At 37.7% G+C, this 24460-nt stretch overlaps 1 long non-coding RNA gene across 6 annotated transcripts in view; it reads left to right on the forward strand.

Annotated features, from left to right (window-relative positions):
• Positions 1-1384: 1384 nt before the first annotated feature.
• Positions 1385-24460, forward strand: part of LOC144577171 (uncharacterized) — a 128850-nt gene continuing 105774 nt past the window's right edge. For 4 of the 6 annotated variants that reach the window (XR_013520559.1, XR_013520557.1, XR_013520554.1 and 1 more), the window contains exon 1: positions 3740-6423. This is a non-coding gene — a long non-coding RNA (uncharacterized LOC144577171). Of the gene's footprint in view, positions 1806-2993; positions 3026-3739; positions 6424-24460 lie in introns of those variants that run through there. The other 2 variants (XR_013520556.1, XR_013520555.1) reach the window with 2 other exon arrangements.

The following is a 24460-nucleotide window of genomic DNA, read 5'->3' on the forward strand; positions in this document are numbered from 1 at the left end:
AGAATTAGTTTCCTCTGTCATGACTGCCCACTAGCAAAGGTATTGGATTAGCAACTTGGCTGGTGGGGACGATAAGTAGTTAGGGAAAGAGAATTCCTTACTCTGTGGCTGAGGCAGAAAAATGGAACACACAGACAGGTCCCTCCTGCCCTCTCACTGACAAAACCAGTCTGCCCAGCACTGTGATTTCTGTGGCCTTCAGGGGTGATTCCAGGGGTTACTGGGAGGATCTGCACTCCTACAATGAATACTCTATTCCTTGTTTCTAAGATCACTTAAATTGTAAGGCAATTTAATAATAGCTTTTAAGGAAAAAAAGAAATACTTCCATGGAGAAGGTCCATAACAGTACTTGCTTGCTGACCAATGAACTGCACTATTCTACTTCCCATTTCCTGAGGGAATTGGCAAATTTGGCAGAGTAAGCTGTGTCTGGGGAAATTCAGTAACACACCAGGAAGGTGAATGTGCTGGGGAATCTCTGCAGAGGCAAGCCTAGTCCTACTTTATGCAGCAGCAAAATTGACAAGGTGCCCAGGCATCAGAAAAGGAGTACATTGCAGCACTTGTCCTTCAGTGTATCCTCTGTCCTTATTTACATATTTCCCATAAAAGGTACATCTTCAGAGTTCAGCTCCTAAAAGCATACATGCTAATTTTTCTACAGATCTATTATGTATGAATGAGAAGAGTCTATTCTTTTCTTGGTGTGTGGAGGATTTGTGCATGTAACCCCCCATTAGTGTTAATGGCAGATCTATGCATAATGTCCCTAACTCCCAGAATCCGGGGTGCATAACTAAGCCATATGCAATTACTTATCCACACACTGACAGGGAGTAGGTGCCAGGGCTAAGGAAACTGGGTTCTGGGGTGGGATTTTAAGTTCTCATACTTTGGTGGTCTGTGTTCAAAAAGGAAGGTTACAAAGGATGTGAACAGAAGAAATTTGCTTATCTTAAAACCCCTCTGAAACATTTCATGGCTTCATTAAGATGTGTCTCTACCCATAAGACTACAAAATAGTAGAGGTCAGGGACTGCAAAGCTCTGTAGAGTAGCTGGCACAGAGAAGGCACGGAGTGGGTTTTGTTGTTGTGGTTACTTGAGTGACTCAACTATTGAAAGAATCAACAAAATAAATATTTTGTTAATAGGTTTGGTGATTCCCTGGATTTTGGTCTTAGATTTGCCTCTGGATTTTGGTCTTAGATTAGTGCATTCACCTTACTGGTGCGTTACCAAATTTCCCTGGACACACAGCTTCGTTTGCCAAATTCGCCAATTCCCCCCGGCCAAAGGGAAGTAGGACAGCGCAGCTTATTGGTCCTTCCACTTTCGGGTTGGAGCCGTTAGCTGCGTTCCCCAATCGCAGCTGATTGGTCCTTCCACTTTCGGGTTGGAGCCGTTAGCTGCGTTCCCCAATCGCAGCTGATTGGTCCTTCCACTTTCGGGTTGGGAGTCGTTACCTTCTACCATGCAACATGTTTCTTAGGTGTCAGAAACCTTACCTCCCTTGTTAACAGTGAATCCTCCTAATTACCTTCTTATTTCCATTTAGTTAGACCTGAGTCTAACCAAAGCTAGGAGAACATAAGTTGTGTAAAATAGAACTAGAATTTGAACTTGGACCTTTTGACTCTAAAGCTCGTGTTCTTTCTTCTACAGTATCTTCCTTCTTCTGTTCTATTAACCCATTCCCTCTTGACACTCTCTGTAAAACAGCTAGCAATCCTACTCCCAAGTCCACTCATTTATACTCATACCGACAGTCATCTGAATATGAAAACCTACGTTTATGATAAGGTAAAGATGCTCTCTTACCCCCCACATCTTATATTATTATTATTTTTTAATGTTTTCACTTTTATTTTAGGTTCAGGGGTACATGTGCAGGTTTGTTATAGAGGTAAACTCGTGTCACGGGGGTTTGTTGTACAGATTATTTTGTCATACAGGTACTAAGTATAGGACTCAATAGTTACTTTTTCTGATGCTCTCCCTCCTCCCCATCTCCACCCTCAAGTAGGTCCCAGTGTTTGTTGTTTCCTCTTCGTGCCCTCAGTAGGATAAGCAGTGCCCGAGATACTTGTCCAGAAACCTTTAGTGATTTGCCTGAGTCGGCAGCTGGCAAGCGCCTGAGCTTGGTCCATCCAAGGCCGTCCATCCGACAGGAGCGTTGCTGTCGGATGGACTTGCCTTCCGACATGAAGCCTTGCCTTCATGATTACATGACTGAATGATTAATGAATGGAAACATTTCATGTAAAGAAATTCAAAGCTGCAAGATAATCATTTAAGTAAGATTAGAATCTTACTTGACAGTATAGGAAGAATAAGAGAGATCCAGAGAGACAGAGAGTGAGTTAGAGAGAGAGAGACAGAGAGAGAGAGGAGAGAGAGAGAGAGAGAGAGAGAGAGAGAGAGAGAGAGAGAGAGAGAGAGAAATTGATTCTTTCAGTTGATAAATTATACCAGTTGGTCAGTTTACTAATTTACATTAAGAATTGTGTTAAATAACTTGCTCTGGAGGAGAATATACTATTAATACTTGATGTCGGCTTATTCATCGTAATGTGTAGAAAGAATCTGAACTGCTTTGTCTAGAAAAAGGAAAGAGTATATACTAGAAGGTGGGATCTCTGTTAAAGATTCTAAGGCAGTAAAGAATGCTTTGTGAGTGTCTGACACCACGAGTCAATACACTTACATAAATGTGTGAAGACAAATGCTTGCTTTGGGGTGGCTGGCTCAATCAATGCACAACTGGGCATACTATTGTGAAGAGCAAGGATATAGTCTGTGGGTCACTGTATATAAAAAAATGAGGCAAACATGTTGAGGCTTTTTGCTTGCTTGAATTACAGATCAAGTGAGCAGAAAAATAGCTCATCCTCCCCAATTATCTTGCTGTCTTTGGGTTTCTATATCCACGTGCTTGGAAGCTTCTTATTGCATCATAGTATGAGTTGGATTCCACACTAGTTCCAAAGTACTGTGTGCTGAACTGGCTTGGAAAGAAGTTGGTATGTGTCATGTAGTAAGGAGGGGAGTAATCTATCAAAGTATAATCAAGAAAAGTGAAGATTGCCTATTGTTTAATTCTGCAAAATAAGTATCTTTAATGTTTTCTGTTTACTTTTTCTGTCAATTACTGATGTGAGTGTTACACTCTCCAACTATAGTCATGATCTGTTTTCAGTTTTCTCGGTTTTTGCTTCATCTAGTTTGAAGCTTTTATTAGGTATGTAGGTGTTTAGGATTGTTTTGTGCTCTTGATGAATAGACCCCTTTATCATTATGAAATGTCACTTTTACCTTGTTTACTATGTTTGATACTAATACAATTATTTTAGGTTCCTTCCTTCATTCCTCCCTACGCTCTCTCTCTCTTTTTTTTTACTGTTTACATGGTCTATCATTTGCTGTCTTTTTATTTTTAGCATTTTGTGTCTTCAGAAGCTTTCTTATTTGGAGTATATATTTGGGTCTTATATTTTAACCTTATATTTTAACTCGTCAGACAACCTATGCCTTTAATTGAAGTATTTACACCACTGACTTTTAATTATTAATATTGCCAGATTTAAACCTACCAATTTGCTGTTTTTTATTTTCTGGTCTTTTCTTTGTTTTTTTTCCCCCTCTTTTGCATTTGTATGTGTTTTTAAAAATATTTTATTTTATTTCATTATTGGCTTATTAATAAAAAATAAAATATGTCTCTTATTTATTTTCTGTTATTGTTTTAATATTACAACATACAATTTTAACTTTTAATAATGTGTTTTAAGTAATGCCATGCCATGTCATATACAATGGATGAGGGGTGTGACAGTCTAGTTCTCCTTCCCTTATTTTTCCCATCTTTTGTGCTATTTTTATACATTTAAATTGCTTATATTTTATAAACTCCACAATATATTGTTATTCTTGCTTTAAGCAGTTATTTATCTTTAAAAAGTAAAAGTGATAAAAATGACTTCTTTTTTTTCTTTTTGAGAGAGTCTCACTCCGTCGCCCAGGTTGGAGTGCAGTGCTATGATCTTGGCTCACTGAAACCTCCGCCTTCCAAGGTCAAGTGATCCTCCCACCTCAGCCTCCTGAGTAGCTGGTGCTACAGGCTTGTGCCACCAAAACCAGCTAATTTTTGTATTTTTTTTTAGTAGAGCTGGGCTTTCTCCATGTTGGCCAAGCTGGTCTTGAACTCTTGATCTCAGGTGATCCACCCGCCTCAACCTCCCAAAGTGCTTGGATTACTGGGGTGAGCCACCATGCCTGGCCTAAAAATGTCTTTTATTCTAAAGGGTAAACTTATTTACCTTTTCTACCTTTCTTTATTTCTTTGTGTATGTCCAGACTTCCATTTGGAATCATCTATCATCTGTCCAAAGAATTTACTTTAAACTTTCTTATAGTGTTGGTCTGCTGGCAATTCATTTTCTCAGATCTTATTTGTTTGAAAGAGTATTTTGCTTTCCTTTAAAATAATTATTTGTCACTGGGCATAGAATTCTAGGTTGATGGTTTTTCCTTTCAGTACTTTAAAGATGTCAGTTAATTGTCTTCTGCCTTACATCATTCTTGAGGAGAAGTCTGTTATTATTCCTGTCTTTTCTTCCTATGTTTACATTGTATCTATTTCTTCCTCTGGTTGCTTGTAAGATTTTCTCTTTCTCAGAGGTTTTAGGCATTATAATTATATTGTGCCTCTGTGTGCTTTTCTTTATGGTTATTCATCTTAAAGTTGGTAAACTTCTTGAATCTGCATATTAATAGTTACGGTTGATTTTGGAAAAATTTTGGTCATTATACTTTCAGATTTTGTTTGTCTACTTTCACTCTCTTTCTGATACTTCAGTTACCTGTGAGACTACTCTGTATTGTTGTGCAGGTCACTGGTGTTCTGTTCATTTTTTAAGTCTTTCTTCTGCCTGTGCTTCATTTTGAATGGTTTTTATTGCTGTGCCTTCAAGTTCACTGATTGCTTTTTTCTTTCATAGTAACTATTCTGCTATTAATCCCATGCAGTGTATTTTCATTTGAGACATTTTGGTTTTTATCGCTGAAAGTTCCATTTTTATCCTTTTAAAAAATGGATCTTCCATATATTTTATTGTTATACCCAGGCTTTTCTTTATATTTTTAAACTTTAGCATATTTATAATATCGGTTTCAGTGTCCCTACCAAATTTAGCTAATGTCCCTAGCTAATTTAATCAATTATTCGTTCTGTATCTGATTCCAGTGATTGTTTTCTCCTGGGTGTAATATTTTTCTGTTTATTTGAATGAGTGGTAAATTTAGGTTAAATGCCAGGAATTTTATGTTGTTAGGTGTTAGCTTTGTTGTATTCCTTTATATAGAACTTGTTCTGATAAGTGTTGGACTTGTTCTGATATGCAGTTCTGTTACCTAGAATCAGAAGTATCCGTTTGTGGCTTGCTTCAAGCTGTCTTAGGGCATGTCTAGGACAGCCTTTATTATACAGATAATTTAAATTAGCTACTAAGATTGTGTCCTTCCTATAACTCTGCCCCATTCCCTGTGTATTATTATGTTTGTCCACTCTGCCTGGTGGGAATGTAAGATGAGCTTTGGGAATTGTTTGGTCTTTTGTTTTCCAGAAGTTTTCCCAGGGCCCTGGGGAATTTACTCTCACCCATGTGCAGACCCATCTTCAGTGAGACTTGAGGGACTCTCAGCAGATCTACAGAGCTTATTTTCCTTTCTCTGTGCAGCTACTCCCTTCCTGGCTTCCTATGCCAGAGGTTGTAGTTGTTTTACCTTCCTGATCTTCTATATCAGTGTCCTCATCCACGTGAGACCTTTGGGATGTATTTAGGTCCCTTTCCCTGTGCTGCAGCCTAGGGCCTGCCTCCAGGTAGTGAGCTGCAGCAGTGGTCGGACCTGCTTTTGTCAGGAATCAGTCCTATACTGCTTATTCACCAATGGAAAAGAAAAAAACCATTGTTTTATATATTTTGTTAATTTTTTTCTAGTTGTTTAATAACGCAGGAATCTAGAGTACTCCATTTTGGTCAGAAGTAGCAGCTCTTGTGCAGTTTAAATGAGGTCATACATGTAATTAATGTCTAAAAAAGTAAGCTATTCTTAATTTTCTCTGTTGCTTCCAAAGGTAGAACTAGGAGCAAGAGATGGAAATGGCAGTTAGAAAGCTCTTTCTACCATACCTTTCCGGCAATGAAAATAGGCAGGAAATAGTAAGGTTTTGTTTTCAATCACAGGGAATATTTACATAAGCTAGAGAAAAGAGGCTTACTTCTAAAAAAAAAAATTCCTCATTTTTCAATTGACCTCTGTGTTTCTTCCCAAATTTCAGATTCCGTAATACTTTTGATAATGTCTCAGCAAAATAGTGCTAGAGAGAGTGGAAGTAGAGATCAGTTCTTCTGAATCCCAGGTTAGTGAAATGTCTATGACTAATCTTTAGAATTGCCTCTTCAATTTTAACTAAACTATCCATGAAAATGGCCATGAAAGAGGTATAAACTTTAAAAATTGAGTGGGAGAATGTTTTCTAAGTGTAGAATTTACAACAATTTTGTTCTAAGTGTCTATTTAGACAGTTTTTTTCTCTTTGAATGTGTCAATATCCTAGCCATGATAAGATCAGTGATTTTATTCAAAGGGTGGGAAAAGACTAAATAGCCTAAAGATTTTCCCCAAGAAGTGCTTTTATTATACCCCAATGAATTACCAGGGATAAACTGAGTTCCTGGAAGACAAACCAGACCCTAAGGTGAATTTTATTCTAAAAATTATACGGAGTTAAAAGGAAAAGGTAAAAATAAAAGTATAGGAGTGGGATGTATTTCAAAATATTGGCTGGGTTTATCAAATCTCCAGATTGCTTTAGCTATTTGAGAAAACTCCCGAGGGCCACATGACTGGTCTCCAAAGTTGGCCACTTAAGGAGGACTGACTCAAAAGAAACTCCCAGAAGGCATTTGAGTTTCAGGAGCTTGTTTTTCAGCCTCTTTCTTTAATTTGCCTGAGAAATCCTTTGGAAAACTGATAGGATAGATGGGAGTTTGGATCTCAGAACCCATCTTTCCAGCTTCTTGACATTACAAATGAGGAGAGTTAAGCCCCGTGAGATGGCATGACCTAAGTCAAATCACAAGCTGATTCCTGGGACAGCTAGGGCTATTCTCTCATTTGACAAATATTCACTCAATACATAGTGTGTGAATTGCATCTAGCCCAGGGCTCTTTATACTACATCAGAAGCCTCCCTTCATGAATTATAATAATGTGAAAAGAGCTTATTCTTTTAAAAAGTAGCCTCTCTGAATGTATCATTGAGATATGTCCAGGGAAATTCAGCACCTTGGTGACAGGAAAGTGGCTCAGTCAGAATAAGAAGTGAGTGGCTGTGTGCCAGAACATGATGTGTTTCTATTGAGAGGGAGATTTCCATGCAAAAGTGGGACCAGAGGTCAGAGATCAACATAATGGTCAAATGTGAATTAAGAACAATTAATGAATCTGGACTCAAATTAATTGAGTTCTTACCCGATAAACAGCCAGGTCATACTGGCACTTGAATTCAACATTGCAACAGCAAGAAAATAGAGGATGTTGAATTGGTTATATTATTATTCAGAAGAGAAGGGATGCTGGTGTTGTCAAGAACAAACTCTTGTCAGATGCCTTTATCTGCTCAGATCTCCAGTTACTGTTCAAAGTTCAACTTTCACTAGCTATGAATTGCACAATTATGTCAGCTTCTCAGGTTCAATTGAGACAACATCAGAGAAAAAGGAACCATGTTCAGTAGAAATAAGCAAAAGCTGTTTGCATTTCTGGAGTGGAGGAGACACAGCAATGTGCATATGTGGGACAAGACAAGGGATGATACCAGAAAAATTGCCTTCTGATATTCTGATATCAATGAAGTTCGGTCTCTTCTTTCACTTAAATTTTATAAAAGTTCTAAGCAAGAGAGACAGCAGTTTAAGGGGCTCTGTTCATGTTCTCGCTGTAGTGAAAAAAAGTCCAGCCTTTGTGAATCTGAGTCATGCTTGGCTGACTTTGAAACAGGGACTTCTTTTGTATAGATGATACCTTTGGGTAAATTAGGAAAAGGTGATATAAAAAACATTTTGAGTGAACACATTGGGAAATAATACTGCTTCTAGGATGCAGTCTAACACTGAGGCTCAGATCTCGGAGACCAGAGCACGAATTGGATTTCAAACCCAGCTTGACCCTTTGGCTGGGTGCCTTGTGTGGGCTGTGGTTTTGCCTAATGGTATGCTTTGAAATCTTAGATTTCTGAACTTCTCTCCTGGTGAGTATAAACTGGCCCAGGGTTTGTTGCAAAGGTGTAAGTCAGCAGTAACCTACGACTTTAGGCATGGAGCAAAGGGACTTAAAAAGGCAATGTCTACTGGCAAAGGTGGGGCCGAGGACCAGACAATCCAAATGAATGCCGCATCCAAAGGAAATGAGTAACAAAGCAGAAATTGGATTTAACCAGACCATGGGTGGTGAAAGCAGTCTCAGGAGGAAAGATGGCAGGTGCCTGGGTGATTCCCGAAGGTGTGGGTACTGCCAGCATGCTGAGCTGGATTGGACAGGGGTCAGCAGTAGCAGTGGGTGGGGCTCTGAAAGAGGAAAGCAGTAACTGTAGTGGTTGAATCCTTGCTAGCTCTGCAGGTGCACTGCTGGAATTCAAATTCTAACAGTGTTCAGCCTAAAAACTCAGAATCGTGCTTGACTCCTTTTATTTCATCATACCCATATGTAGTCCACCAGCAAATACTGTTGGCTCTACTTTCAAAATGTAGCCAGGTGATGACCACTTTTCACCACTGCCACTACTCCCGTTTGAAGCCACTGAAGTAGCCTTCCAACTCGTCTCTCTGCTTTTGCCCTTGTTTCAACCCCTCACCTCCATCTCAAGTTTATTCTCATCACAGCAGCTAGAGTGAATCTTTGTGAAGACTCCTGCCATTCCTCTGCTCAGAATTTTCCTTTGGCTTCCCATCTCAGACTGAAACCTGAAGTCTTCACAATGACTTTCAAGACCTGTGTGATCTAAATTCCCTTCCTCTTGGCCCTCATCTCCTAACACTACCAGAAGGGAAAACAAACAAACAAACAAATAGTTTTTTCCTTCCACTCTCACGCTCTCAACACAGAACACTTCACCTCTGGTAAGCAAAATGTGTGTGGGGATTTCTTCCCACAACAACTAATCAATTCTCCATTGGACACCAACTGTGAATAATTTAACTCAATTCCGACAGTACCTGGAGATCGTGTCAGATCCCACAGGTTGAGGGCTCAGTCCCACAAGGCTGCTCTCCCCAACTTCAGATGCTAATTGCAAGCACAAATTGTGACCTGTATATCTGACCAACCAGATATATATCAGAGTTCCCACAACCCCTTCCCTGGGTTCAATTAATTTGCTAGAGCAGCTCACGGAACTCAGGGAAATACTTTATTTACATTGACCCGTTTACATTGGTGCATATTACAAAGGATACTGACAAGCAGCCAGATGAAGAAATACACAGGGCAAGGAATGGGGAAGGGGCCCAGAGCTTTCATGTCCTCTCTGGGTACCTACCCTCCAGGAACATTCACCTGTTCAGCTGTTTGGAAATTCTCTGAACCCTATCCTTTTGGGTTTTCTGGAGGCTTTATTACACAGGCATGATTGATTTTATCATTGGCCATCGGTGATAACTCAACCTTCACTCCCTCTCCTCTCCCTGGAAGTTGGGTGGTGGGACTGAAAGCTCCAACTCTCTAATCACATGATTGGTTCCCCTGGCAAACCAGCCTCCCTCTTGAAGCTATCTAGGATTCCCCATTCACCAGTCATCTCATGAGCATACAAAAAGGCATTTATCACTTAAGAGATGCCAAGGGCTTTAGGAGTTGTGTGCCAGGAAACTAGAGGAAGAATATATAATATTTCACAACATTACAGTCCCCTCAAGGCATTTGTTCTTTCTGATTTCTACCTTGAGCACTCTCCTCTCAACTAGTCATTTCCTTCAGGGTTTTTCTTCAAATGCCACCCAGCAGAGGACTTCCCAAAGTATGCTGTCTAAAATAGTAATGACCATACACTGCATGCTCCATTGGCTCTCTCTGCTTTACTTTTCTTCTTAGTAAGCCTCAACTTCTGATATAATATCTATTTTAATGTTATTGAGGTACAGTTTATACATAGTTAGGTACATGGATTTTAAGTGCACCAGTTGTTTGTTTTTACTGCAGGGTAGCACCCTGATATGGTTTAGCTGTGTCCCCACACAAATCTCAAATTGTAGCTCCTGTAATTCCCATGTGTTCTGGGAGGGACCCTGTGGGACGTAATTGAATCATGAGGGTGGGTCTTTCCTGTGCTGTTCTTGTGATAGTAAGTCTCATGAGATCTGATAGTTTCATAAAAAGTTTCCCCTTTCTCTTGGCTCTCATTCTTTCTTGCCTGCCACCATTTAAGATGTGCCTTTTGCCTTTCACCATGATTGTGAGGCCTCTCCAACCATGTGGAACTGTGGGTCCATTAAACCTCTTTTTCTTTATGAATAACCCAGTCTGGGGTATGTCTTAGCAGAATGAAAATGAACTAATACAATAAGTTGGTACTGGGAGTGGGGTGCTACTGTAAAGACACCTAAAATGTGAAAGTGACTTTAGAACTAGGTAACAGGCAGAGGTTGGGACAGTTTGGAGTGCTCAGAAGATAGGAAAATGTGGGAAAGTTTGGAACTTCCTCAAGACTTGTTGAATGGCTTTGACCAAAATGCTGATAGTGATATGAATAATAAGGTCTAGGTTGAGGTCATCTCAGATGGAGATGAGGAACTTCTTGGGAACTGGAGTAAAGGTCACTCTTGCTATATAAAGAGACTGGTGGCATTTTGCCCCTGCCCTAGAAATCTGTGGAACTTTGAACTTGAGAGACATGATTTAGGATATCTGGTGGAAGAAATTTCCAAGGGGCAAAGCATTCAAAAGTTGATAGAGCATAAAAGTTTGGAAAATTTGCAGCCTGATAATGCAGTAGAAAAGAAAAAAAATTTTTTTCTGGGGAGAAATTCAAGCTGGCTGTAGAAATTTGCATAAGTAATAAGGAACAAAATGCATACCACCAAGACAATGGGATAATGTCTCTAGGGTATGTTAGAGACCTTCAGAACAGCCCCTCCCATTACAGGCCCAGAAACCTAGGAGGAAAAAATGGTTTTGTGGGCCAGGCCCAGGCCTCCCCACTCCCCCTGCTGTGTGCAACCTGGGGACTTGGTGCCCTATGTTCCAGCTGCTCTAGCCTAGGGTCTCAGGTACAGCTCAGGCCATGGCTACAGAAGGTGCAAGCCCAAAGCCCTGGCAGCATCCACTTGGTGTTGACCTGCAGGTGCACAGAAGTCAAGAACTGAAGTTTGAGAACCTCCACCTAGATTTCAGAGGATGTATGTAAATGCCTGGATGTCCAGGCAAAAGTACTGCAGGAGCAGAGCTCTCATGGAGAACTTGTGCTAGGTCAGTGCAGAAGGGAAATATGGGGTTGGAGCCCCCACACAGAGTCCCTACTGGGGCACTGCCTAGTGGAGCTGTGATAAGAGGGCTGCTGTGTTCCAGACCCCAGAATGGTAGATCCCCCTTCAGCTTGCTTTGTGCTCCTGGAAAAGCCACAGACACTCAATGCCAGCCTGTAAAAGCAGTCAGGAGAGGTTGTACTCTGCAAACCCTCATGGTCTTGGGAATGCAAGAGGTGGATTGGTCTTGGGCAGAGCTTCCCAAAACAATGGGAACCCACCTCTAGCATCAGCATGACCTAGATATGATATATGGAGTCAAAGGAGATCATCTTGGACATTTAAGGTTTAATGACTGCCCTATTAGATTTCAGCCTTGCATGGAGCCTGTAGTCCTTTTGTTTTGGACAATTTCTCCCATTTGAAATGGTGTATTTATCCAATGCCTCTGGCCCCATTCTATCTAGGAAGTAACCAATTTGCTTTTGACTTTATAGGCTCCTAGGTGGAAGGAATTTGCTTTGCACTATGGACTTTGGGGTTAATGCTGAAATGAGTTAAGACTTTGGGGGACTGTTGGGAACACAGCATTAGTTTTGAAATGTGAGGACATGAGATTTGGGAGGGGCAAAGGGTGGAATGATATCATTTGGCTGTGTTCCCACCCAAATCTCTAATGTGGCTCCCCTAATTACCATGCATCATGGGAGGGACCCAGTGAGAGGTAATTGAATAATGAAGGTGGGTCTTGCCTGTGCAGTTCTTGTGATAATGAATAAGTCCCATGAGATATGATGGTTTTATAAAGGGGAGTTCTCTTGCACATGCTCTCATTCTTTCTTGTCTGCCACCAAATAAGTAACTTTCACCTTCTGCCATGATTGTGAGGCCTCTCCAGACATGTGGAACCGTGAGTCCATTAAAGCTCTTTTTCTTTATAAATTACCCAGTCTCAGTTATGTCTTTATCAGCAGTGTGAAAATAGATGAGTACACACCCAATTGTATAAATATGCCATGACGTATTTGCATAGTCATTTTTTGATAGAGAATTGGGTTGTTTCCAGTTGAGGACTATATTAAGAATAAAGGTGTTATGAATCTTCTTCTACAAGTCTATGTAGACATGTACTTTAATTTCTTTTGGATAAATACCTAAAAGTGGGAGTAATGGGCCATACATAAATATGTATGGAACTTTATAAAAAATTGACAAAAAGTTCTTTGAAACAGTTTTTCAACTTTACACTCCCACCAGCAATGTATGAGAGTTCCAGTTGCTCTACATTCTCTCCAGCTCTTAGTTTTATCTGTCTTTCTATTTTTTGCCATTTTACTGAATACACAGAGATATCATTGTGGTTTAATTTGCATTTCCCTGGTAACTAATGATGTTGAACATCTTTTCATTGAGTACTGGCTATAAATATTCATATATCTTGTTTCACGAGAGGCTGTTCAAATCTGTTGCTGATATTTTCATTGCACTGTTTTTTTTTTTGTTTTTTTTTTTTACTATTAGTGGGAGTTATTTAGACATTCTGATCATAAGTTCTTTGCTGGAGGGATGTGTTATGAATTTTTTTCTCACACTTTTTTGCCTATTCATTTTATTTTTATGTTTTGACAAGGGGAAGCTTTACATTTTGTCCATTTGTCATTTTCAAAATTTTCTTTTTAATGCTCTTTAAGACTGCCTAAGTAATTTTTTCTTATCTAAGTTCATGAAAACATTCCTTTACATTTTCTTCTAGAAGCTTTGTCATTTCAACTTTTGTACTTGTGTCTATGTGCTAACCAAAATTAATTTTTGTTCATGGTGTGAGGTAGGAGTTGAAATTATTTTTTGTCATATCCAGTTCTTTCAGAATTATTTGTTAGAAAGATTTCTTTCCCCTCTGGATTTCTCATTGCCTCTGTAAACAACTGATGATATATATCTGGGTCTATTTATGTATTCTCTATTCTGTTTATTTGATCCATTCATTTCTCCTGTTCTGCCTAGATTACAGTTTTATTATATCTTTAAATCAGGTAGTATTAATTTTTCATATATTTTTCAAGATTATGTTGTTTGTTACATTAATTACTTATTTCTTTCATATACATTTTAGAATCAGTTTATCAACTTTTACAAAAATGTCTGCTTGGACTTTGATTACAATAGCATTGCATCTATTGATCAACTTGGAGAGATTAAAATTTGTCTTAGTTTGCTAGTACTACCATGACAAAATGCCACAGATGTGGTGGCTTAAATTACAGAACTTCATTTTCTCACAGTTTTGGAGGCTAGTAGTCCAAGATCAAGGTGTCAGCAGGTTTGGGTTCCTCTGAGACCACTTTCCTTGGCTTGCAGATGGTTGCCTTCTTGATGTGTCCTCACATGGTTGCCCCTGAATCTGTGTTGTACTAATTTCCTCTCCTCATAAAGACACTAGTCCTATCAGACTGTGGCCTGCCCATATGCCCTCATTTTCTTACTTACCTCTTAAAAGGCCCTATTTCCAAATACACTTACATTCTCAGACACTGGGAATTAGGAACTCAACATGAATCTTGTGGGACACAATTCAGCCCATAACAATGTCTCAACAATATTAAATCTTTTGACCTTTGAATATGGTGTATCTTTCTATTTATTTAATCTTTGAATATGGTCTATCTTTCTATTTATTTATGTTTAGCTTTTCAATTTCTTGTAGTTTTCAGTGTTCAGGTCTTGCACATTGATAATTTATATGTAAGTATTTGTATTTAATGCTTTGGGTGCTACTATTAATAGTATTTTTTTCAAATTCGATTATTAGTTGCTAATATACAGAAATTCAATAAATTTTTGACTGTTGATGTAAACTGATTTTTACTTATTCTCATAGTATGTTTTTGGTATGTGCCTTCTTTAGGGTTTGCTACATACATAATCATATTGTCTTGAGTAAACATTGTCTTATGTCATTTACAATCTGTTCTTTTCCTTTTTCTCCCTTTGCCTTTCTGCACCTGCTAGGCCCTCTTCTATAATGTGGAATAGTGATGATTCTTGCCTTTCTGCTAATCATAGGGGAAATGTATTCAATTTTTTGCCATTAAATAGCTGCATGTTTTTCACAGATGCCCTCTATTAGATTGGGGAATCTCCTTTCTATTAGTACTTTGTGAGATTTTATTATGAATGATGTTGAATTATGTCAAGTTATTTTTAAAAATCCATTGAGATAATAATTTGTTTTTTTATTCTTCATTTTCTTAATATAATGAATTAAATTGATTGGTTGAATATTTTATTAATTTTAATTTTTGCAGGTATGCCATAGGTGTATGTATTTATGGAGTACATGAGTTATTTTGATACAGGCATGCCAAACATAATAATCAAATCATGGAAAATTGGATTTATTCCCTTGAGCATTTATCTTTTGTGTTACAAACAGTCCAACTGTTATAATAAATTTTAGTTACTTTTAAATGTACAGTTATTATTGACTGTAGTCACCCTGTTGTGCAATCAAATATTCGGTCTTATTTATTCTTCTTTTATTTTTTGTACCCATCAACTATCCCCACTCTCACCCCCCACTCCTCACCACCCTTTCCAGCCTCTGATAACCATCTTTGCATTCTCTATCTCCAGGAATTCAATGGTTTTGATTTTTAGATCCAACAAAAAAGTAAGAACATGTGGTGTTTGTCTTTCTGTGCCTGGCTTATGTCACTTAACGTATTACCTCCAGTTCTAGCCATGTTGTTGCAAATCACAGAATATTCTTTTCTATTGCTGAATAGTGCTCTATTGTGTGTAAGTCGCACATTTTCTTTATCCATTTTGTCGATGGACTTTAGGTTGCTTCCAGTCTTGGCTATTGTGAACAGTGCTGCAATAAACATGGGGGTCCCAGATATCTGTTTGATATACTGATTTCCTTTCTTTGGAGCTGTATACCTAGTAGAGGGATTGCTGGATCATATGGTAACTCTATTTTTAGTTTTTTAGAAACCTCTGAACTGTTCCCCATAGTCGTCATATTAATATACATTCCCACCAACAGCATATGAGAATTTCCTTTACTCTACATCCTTGCCAGCATTTGCTTTTGCCTGACTTTTGGTTAAAAGCCATTTTAACTGGAGTGAAATGATATCTCATTGTAGTTTTGATTTGCCTTTCTCTGCTGATCAGTGATGCTGAGCACCTTTTCATATGCCTGTTTGTCATTTGTATGTCTTCTTTTGAGAAATGTCTATTCAAATGTTTTGCCCATTTAAAATCGAATTGTTAGAGATTTTCCTATGGAGTTGTTTGAGCTCCTTATATATTCGGGTTATTAATCCCTTGTCAGATGGGTAGTTTGCAAATATTTTCTTCCATTCTGTGGGTTTTATCTTCACTTTGTTGATTGTTTCCTTTGTGTGCAGAATCTTTTTAACTTGATATGATCACATTTTTCCATTTTTACTCTGGTTGCCTGTGTTTATCAGGTATTACCCAAAAAATTTTTGCCCAGATCAATGTCCTGGAGAGTTTCCCAAATGCTTTCTTATAGTAGTTTCATAGTTTGAGGTCTTACATTTAAGTCTTTAATCATTTTGATTTGGTTTTTGTATACAGCGAAAGATAAGGGTCTAATTCCATGCTTCTGCATATGGATATCTAGTTTTCCCAGAACCATTTATTGAAGAGACTGTCTTTTCCCAATGTATATTCTTGGCACCTTTGTCAAAAATGAGTTCACTGTAGTTGTGTGGATTTGTTTATGGGATCTCTATTCTGTTCCATTGGTCTATGTGTTTGTTTTTATACCAGTACCATGGAGTTTTACTACAGAGCTACAGAGCTTTCTATAGCTTGGTAGTATAATTTGAAGTCAGGAAATGTGATTCCTGTAGTTTTGCTTTTTTTGCTTACGTTAGCTTTGACTATTCTGAGTCTTTTGTGATTCCATATAAATTTTAGAATTATTTTTTCTGTTTCTGTGAAGAATATCACTGGTATTTTGAGAGAGATTGCATTGAATATGTATATTGCTTTGGGGAGTATGGACATTTTAACAATATTGATTCTTATATTCCATGAACATGGAATATCTTTTCCTTTACTTTTTTGTGTCCTCTTCAGCTTCATTAATCATGATCTATAGTTTGCCTGTTTTTCTGTGTGTTTACTATTACTGGTGAGTTTTGTACCTTCACGTGATCTGTTCTTTCTCATTAAGGTCCTTTTCTTTCAGATTCAAGAACTCCCTTTAGTATTTCTTGTAGGAAAGATCTGAATCTGATGAAATCCCTTGGCTTTTGTTTATCCAGGCAAGGCTTTATTTCTTCTTCATGCTTAAAATATATTTTCCCTGGGTTTGCTATTCTAGGGTAAAAGTTGTTTTTTTTTTTCGTCAGCATTTTAAATATATCATGCCTCTCTTTTGGACTGTAAAGTTCCCACTGAAAAGTCTTCTGCCAGGCATATGAGAGCTCCATTATATGTTATTTTTTCTTTTCTCTTGCTTCCTTTGAGATGCTTTCTTTATTATTGAACTTTGGGAGTTTGGTTATTAAATGCCATGAGGTAGTCTTCTTTGAGTTAGATATGTTTGGTGTTCTATAATTCTCTTGCATTTAAATGTTGATACATTTTTCTAGGCTTTGGAAGTTCGCTGATATTTTTTTTTGGGTAAACTTTCTGCCCCTATTGTTTTCTCTACTTCCTCTTTAAGGTCAATAACTCTTAGATTTGCTTTTTTTCAGGCCATTTCCTAGATCTTGTAGTATGCTTTATTGTTTTTTCTTCTCTCTTTTTTAAATCTCCTCTGACTGTGTAATTTCAAATAGCCTGTTCACTAATTCTTCTGCTTGATCAATTCTGCTATTAAGAGGCTTTGATGCATTCTTCAGCATGTCAATTGCATTTTCAACTCTAGAATTTCTGCTTGATTCTTTTTTATTATTTAAATCTATTTGTTAAATTTATCTGATAAAATTCTGCATTCCTTCTCTGTATTATCCTGAATTTTTTTGAGTTTCCTTAAAAGAGCTATTTTGAATTTTTTTTTTTAAAAAAAGAAAGAAAGAGAGAAAGAAGGATTAAAAAAGGAATGAAGAAGAGGAACAAAGAGGAAGAGGAAGCGGGAGAGAGAACGGGAGTGTTGCTTAATTGCCCAGGCTAGAATGCACTCTAAAAATGGGTATTGAAAACCTCCCTTATACCATCAATTGTGCTTAATAATGGCCAACCAATATTTCATTTAAACCTGTGAGTAGGTGTGATGTGGTATGGATAAGAGTGCATATCTTGTGTGTTTAAAGTGGAGAGTTCTAGAAATGTTTATTAAGTTTACTTGTTCCGAATCTGAGTTCAAGTCCTGGATATCCTTGTTAATTTTCTGTCTCGTTGATCTATCTAATATTGATGTTGAACTCTCCCACTACTACTGTGTAGGAGTCTGAGTCTCTTTACAAGTCTTATGTATCCTGTATTGGATATGTATCTTATGTATCCTGCTATTTTGAATTCTATATCTGAAAGGTCATTTATCTCTTTTTCTCCAGGGTTGGCTCTTCCCTTAAAATGGTAAATTCTCCCAGGCCCCATTCATGTCCACAGATGCTGTCCGGGAGCTGGGAATTAAAGTCAAATATCTTAGCAGTTTACCTGATGTTCTGTTCTATTGTGGCTAAGCTGGCACTCATTCCAAATTACAAAGTCCTTCCTATTCTTCCTTCCACTTTCCACAGACATAGGAGCCTCTCCCTGTGGCCACCACCACGAGGGATCTGCCAGGCCACCGCAGATATTCACTTAAAGCCCAAAGGCTCTTCCATTAGTCTGTTGTGAATGCTGCTAGGCCTGGATCTCACCCTTGAGGGCAGTAAGCTCTCCTCTGGCCCAGGGCATGTCCATAAATGCTATCCAAGAGCCTAGGCCTAGACACAGAGACCCCGAGACTACCCTTTTGGCCAAGCTGGTATCTAAGGTGCGAGACAAAGTGCCCTTTACTTTTCCCTCTGCTTTTCTCAAACAGAAGGAGTCTTCCACCATAGCCAGCACAGCTGGGAATGCACTGTCTTTCCCTTGAAGCCAGCAAGTCTTAGAGCCCAAAGCCCATGATGTATTACTCCCTGTATCACTGCAGGTTATTCAGGGCGCAAGGGTGCTTTAGTCAGCAGGTGATGAATCCTGCCCAGATGGGGTCCTTCCCATTAATGAAGCAATTCCCTTTTGGCCCAAGGTGTGTCTAGGAATGTTTTCCAGAAACTAGGACTGGGAATGGCAACCTCACGATACTGCTTGGTGCCCTATCCTACTGTGGCTCAGCTGGTATCCAACAGACATGAATAAATCCTTTTTACTCTTCAGTTTCCTCTCCTTAAACAGAAGGAAGAAGTCATTTTTCTTTGATGTGAGCTGCACTGCCTGGGAGGAGGGATGGTGCAAGCACTCCCTTAGTTGCCCCGGCTGGTGTCTCCCTTGGTCATGTGCCACCCTAGTCTATGGGCTTTAAGTCCAGTCTAGTACTAGGACTTACCTAGGAATTGCAGTCCTCATGCCCTAGACTGCCTTTCAAGTTTACTTAGAACCCCAGAGCACTTCAGTCTATGGTGGTGAGGCTTGCTGAGAAGTTTAAGTTCTGGATGATTGTCCTCTGGCTAGGGCTAGTCCAAATGTTCCCTCTGTGCATGGGCACTGGCTTAGCCCAGCAAGGGCAGCACTGAGTTCAATATAAAGTTCCCCAGCCACTTTACTCTCTCTTCCCAAAGTACACAGATTCTCTCTCCACCTTGCCTCTGCTGCGGGATGGCAGGGGTGGCATCCGTGATTCAAGACTGTCTTTCCTGCCCTCATACATGTCTTTTTCAGTGAATATAAAGTTAAAATCAGTTACTGTGGTTGCTCATTTGATTTTTGGTTCTTGTGATGGTGGTTTTCTGCAGATAGTTCTTAAAAATTGGTGGTCCAGGGAGGGGTGGCAATGAATGTCATAGGGTTCTAGCTGCCATTTTGCTCTGCACCCCTTAACTGGTTTTTTGTTTTGTTTTTTGAGACTATCTTGCTCTGTCACCCAGGCTGGAGTAGAGTGGTGCGATCTTGGCTCACTGCAACCTCTGCCTTCTTGGTTTAAGCAGTTCTCATACCTCTGCCTCCCTCAGCTGAGATTACAGGTGCCCACCACTACACCCATCTAATTTATGTATTTTTAGTAGAGACGAGGTTTCACCATGTTGGCCAGGCTGGTCTCTAACTCCTGACCTCAAGTCATCCACCTGCCTTGGCTTCCAAAAGTGCTGGGATTACAGATGTGAGCCACCACGCCTTGCCCTCAATTGGTTTTTGAATGTTAAACCAACTCTACATTCCTGGAACAAAACCCAATTGATCATGTGGTGTCATTCTTTTCAAATATTACTGAATTTCATTTACTAATATTTTATTTTTCTTCTAAATTCTGTCAATTTATAAGGTCAAGGTTATACTGAACTTATAAAGAAGTTAAGAAGTGTTTCTTCATTCTCTATTTTCTTAATGATTTTGAATAAAATTGATTATATTTTAAAAATATTTGATTAAATATGCAAATAAAACCATTTGGAAATGTTTTAAATTATGGCTTTAGGCTCTTTAACAGACATAAGGCTATTTATCAGTATTTATATTTAATTTTTATGTATTTTATATTTTTTCTTTTTTTTTTTTTTGTTTCTTGTTCAGTATGTTGTATCTTTCAAGGAATTTGTCCATTTTATGTATACCAACAAATTTGGTGGCATACATTTTCATAATATTCCCTTATTAACCTTTAAGTATCTGAAAGACCTATAATAACATCTCTTCTTTTTCCCCCGGATATTGCTTATTTGTGAGTGTTCTTTTTTAGTGGACTTCGCTGAGGAGTGGTTTTAAAGGTTTACAAAAAACTTGAGCCAAAAGTAGAGTGCCTATACGCCTCCTTACCTCTTCCCATCAGGTTCCCCTATTACTAATGTCTTGCATTAATGTCATTCGTTTTTTACAGTGATGAGCCAATATTGATACATTCTTATTGACTAAAGTTCAGAGTTTACATTAGAGTTCACTTTGTATTGTACATTTATGGATTTTGACAATATGTATCCACCCTTACTGTGGCATATCAAATAATTTTACTCTTCTAAAAATTACCTGCACTCTACCTACTTATCCCTGTTTTTCTCCTCCCAGACCCTTGGCAGCCACAGGCCTTTCTACTGCTGCCGGGCCTGGAACTCACCCTTGAGGGCCTTTCTACTCTCTTTATAGCTTTATCTTTTCCAGGATATCATCTAGTAGGAAGCATATAGTATGTAGCCTTTTTCAGATTGGCTTCTTTCCCTTAGCAATATGCATTTAAGATTTCTTTATGTCTTTTTGTAGCTTGATAGCTCATTTTCTTTTTCTTAATTTTTTTTTCATTTGAGGGCCTTATCAACTTTATTAATCTTTTCAAAGAAAAACTTCTGCTCTTGTTTCTCTATTTTGTATTTTACTGTGATCAAAGGTATGCTACATATAATTTTGTTTCTTTGACGCTTACATAGATTTGAGTTCATGGCCCAGAATATGGTTTCTTTTAGTGGATGTTTTATGTGCACTCAGAAAGAATGTTTATTCTGCTCTGGTTGTGTGCAATAGTCTATTAATATCACATAGGGTAAGTTTACTGATAGGGTTGTTTGAGCTTTCCATATATTTGCTGTTTCTTTTGTATTTGTTCTATCAGTTACTGAGAAAGAAGTGTTAAAGTCTCCAGTTGTAGTTGTGTATTTATATACTTATAAATACACTAAATGAATTTATATATTTCTTCTTTTAGTTCAGCCAGATTTTGCTCTATTATGAAGCTCTGTTGTTAGATACATATACATTGAATATTGTTATGCCTTTTTAATGAACTGAACCTATTTATCACTATCAAATATCTTCCTTTATTTCCATTAGTATCTCTTGCTTTGAATTCCATTTTGTCTAATATTAATGTAGCCATGCCAGCTTTTGCCTGTTTATATTTGTATAGTGTATCTGGTTTTATCCTTTTGCTTTCAACTCTCTGTGTCTTTATACTTCAACTGTGTCTTTCGTAGTTGTATCTTTTTTCCTGTTATATCCAGTTTGACATTCTGTGACTTTCAATTGTTTTATGTATCAACGTACATTTAACATAATTGTTCTTATTCCTGGGTCTTTGGCTATCATTTTGCTGTTTGTTTTCTACTTGTTCCCTCTGTTCTTTGTTCTGCTTTTCTAGCTCCTTTTGGACCACTCAGGCATTTGTATTATTTCATTTTGCTTCTTCTATTAACTTTTAGAGGCACTACTTTGTTTTATTTATTTTAGTGATTGCCTTAGATATTAAGTGTCCTTAATTTATTGTAGTCTATCTTAATTAATATTGTGCCCTTCCATATTTAAGAAACTTACAGCAGTATATGTCCATTTGCTGACCTCCCTCTCTTTCTGCAGCTGTTGTTATATATATGGCGTATATTATTAACATTTATTAACATGTTATTAATCCCATAATGCCTTGTTATTATTTTTGTTATTTAAAGAAACTAAAGAAAGAAGATCATCCATCATTTTTCCCACAATTTAAGCATTTTCTGTTTTTCATTTTCTCCTGTATATTTGTTTTTCCATCTGGTGTTATTTCTCTTCAGCCTCAAGAAGTTTTTTAACATTTCTTGTAGTACAGATCTGCTGACTATGAATTCCCACTACTTTTGTTTCTCTGAAAATATCTTTATTTCATTGTTAGTTTTGATATACATATTTCCACTGGATATAGAATTCTGTATCCAGAAATATTCTGACAGTTTTTTATTTTCTCACAGCAATTTAATGTTGTTATTAATGATCTTCTGACTTGGATTATTTCTAATCAGAAGGCAAAAATGATTCTTGTTGCTATTCTGCTGTAACGTGTTTTTTTTTCCAGATGATTTTAAGATTTTCATTTTACTGGTTGTTTTTTTTTTTCCCTGCAATTTGACTATAATGTATCTTGGCATAGTTTTCTTTGTATTTCTCTGCTTAAGGTTGGTTGAGGTTCTACTTGCTTTTGTGGCTTTATGATTTTCATCAAATTAAAAAAAAAATTTGGTCATTTTTTCCAAATAGTTTTTTGCCCCTTCTCTCACCTCTCTTATTTTCAAACTCTAATTACACATATGCCTTTTTGACACAATTAGTTATGTTTTGTGGAGAATAATGACTTATCTACCTGTCTGTTTTTTCAGCTAGAATAGAGCTTTTGAGAAATCAGGGGCTTGTCTTACTTTTCTATATCCTCACACCTTCATATAACATATACATGGGGAAAGCACAAAATATCTTTGTGGAATTAATGAAGAAATGAATGATAGTAATTACCATGTATTGATGGCTTACCATGTGCTACATACTATTTTAGCTACTTTCATGTGAATCATTCATTCTAGTTCACAGGAATCTTGAGAATAAATAATGTATACTTTAATTTTATAGAGGAGTAATCTAAGGCTCAGAGCTCACCAAACGTGTTCAAGTATACATAGTTCACCACTGAGGAGCTGGAATTGAAACTGGCATATCTCTGTGTGATTAAGGGGGAAGGAGAAAGTGCACAGCATTGTCTTATACTGGTAGGCTTGATTCTGCCTCTCATCCTGTATCATCATTCATTAATGAGGGTAAAATAAATTGTGGGCAACACCAGGAATTGAAGAAGCAGATGGCAAGATGGCCTTGAGCTGAATGGGACGGGGCATGCCCAGCAGGGGTGTACTCCAACTGAGACGGGAAGAGAGAGGGCAAGGCTGGGGCAGGTGCCCCATTTTCACCTACTCATGCAGTTTAAGAAGATGGCAACAAACAGCCTTCCTAATGACACCAGGAAGCTTGTTAGCTGCTGTTTCTTACCTATTTTGGTCTCTGCAAAATTGATCAATTTTGGCCTCCACTGGGAGCAACTTGCAAGGGCTTAGAAAGAAAGAATATTGCATATGAATTCTCAGGGAAAACAATTCCAGGCACACCATCAAGGTAAACATAGGAGCTACATTCTGAGTTTATTTTCTATTCTGTGCTTCTTGTGATCCTGGTAATTTTTGTTGAGGAAAAGGGTTATTTCTTCCTTTAAGAAGAAAATGAACATTAGCTAATTATTTCATTATTTTGTTTATTTTATGTTTATTTCATGCTTTTGTTGATCTGTCTAAAGTCTATACTTATCTCTCCATATCTTCTATTTATTTATTGATCTAGTTATCTAGCTAGCATCTGCCTCTTTTTACAGCTTTTAAAATTTATTCTACTTTTTGGAAATCTTCAGTATCCCTATTCCAATTTATGGCATTTTTAATGTAGCTTGTTAGTGTACATTTTGGACAATGTTAACATAATTTCAGGTATTGAGGACAAGTGAGGAATCTGCTTAAGTTCTTAGGAGAATCTAAAAAGACTATTAACAACCCGAGTCCATAAAAAACATCTGTTCCAGTCATGCTGGTGATTTTTTATTAGTCCTTCAAATCCATAACAAAGATCTCTAGAGCAAGACAAATGTTCTAGTGGAGTGCAATTTCCAATTTCTTAGCTAACCTGATTTTGTTGATTCATACATATGCATGATTCAGTGCTGTTCCTGAATACAAAAAAAAAAAAAAAAAAAAAAAAGGAAAGAAAGAACAGGGAAAGAAAATTCTTTGGGCTTCTATTGCTTTTCATATTATTTATATTCCTTGAAATGCCCTTGAAATTTCATTTGCTAAGGGAAGCTAAACAAATAATTGCATGCTAAAAGGGAAATGAGATTAGCAAGCCAGATAATTTGTAACACCAAATATTCTTATTCCATGGTTAATATTTTCTCTGAGAGGAAGCATGAGGAGTAAACAGACTGATGTATCTTAAATGCAACAACTAATAACAATGCCAAATGCACGAAGTGAAAAT

This window comes from Callithrix jacchus, chromosome 7 (assembly GCF_049354715.1).
Source record: "Callithrix jacchus isolate 240 chromosome 7, calJac240_pri, whole genome shotgun sequence".
Lineage (NCBI taxonomy): Eukaryota > Metazoa > Chordata > Mammalia > Primates > Cebidae > Callithrix > Callithrix jacchus.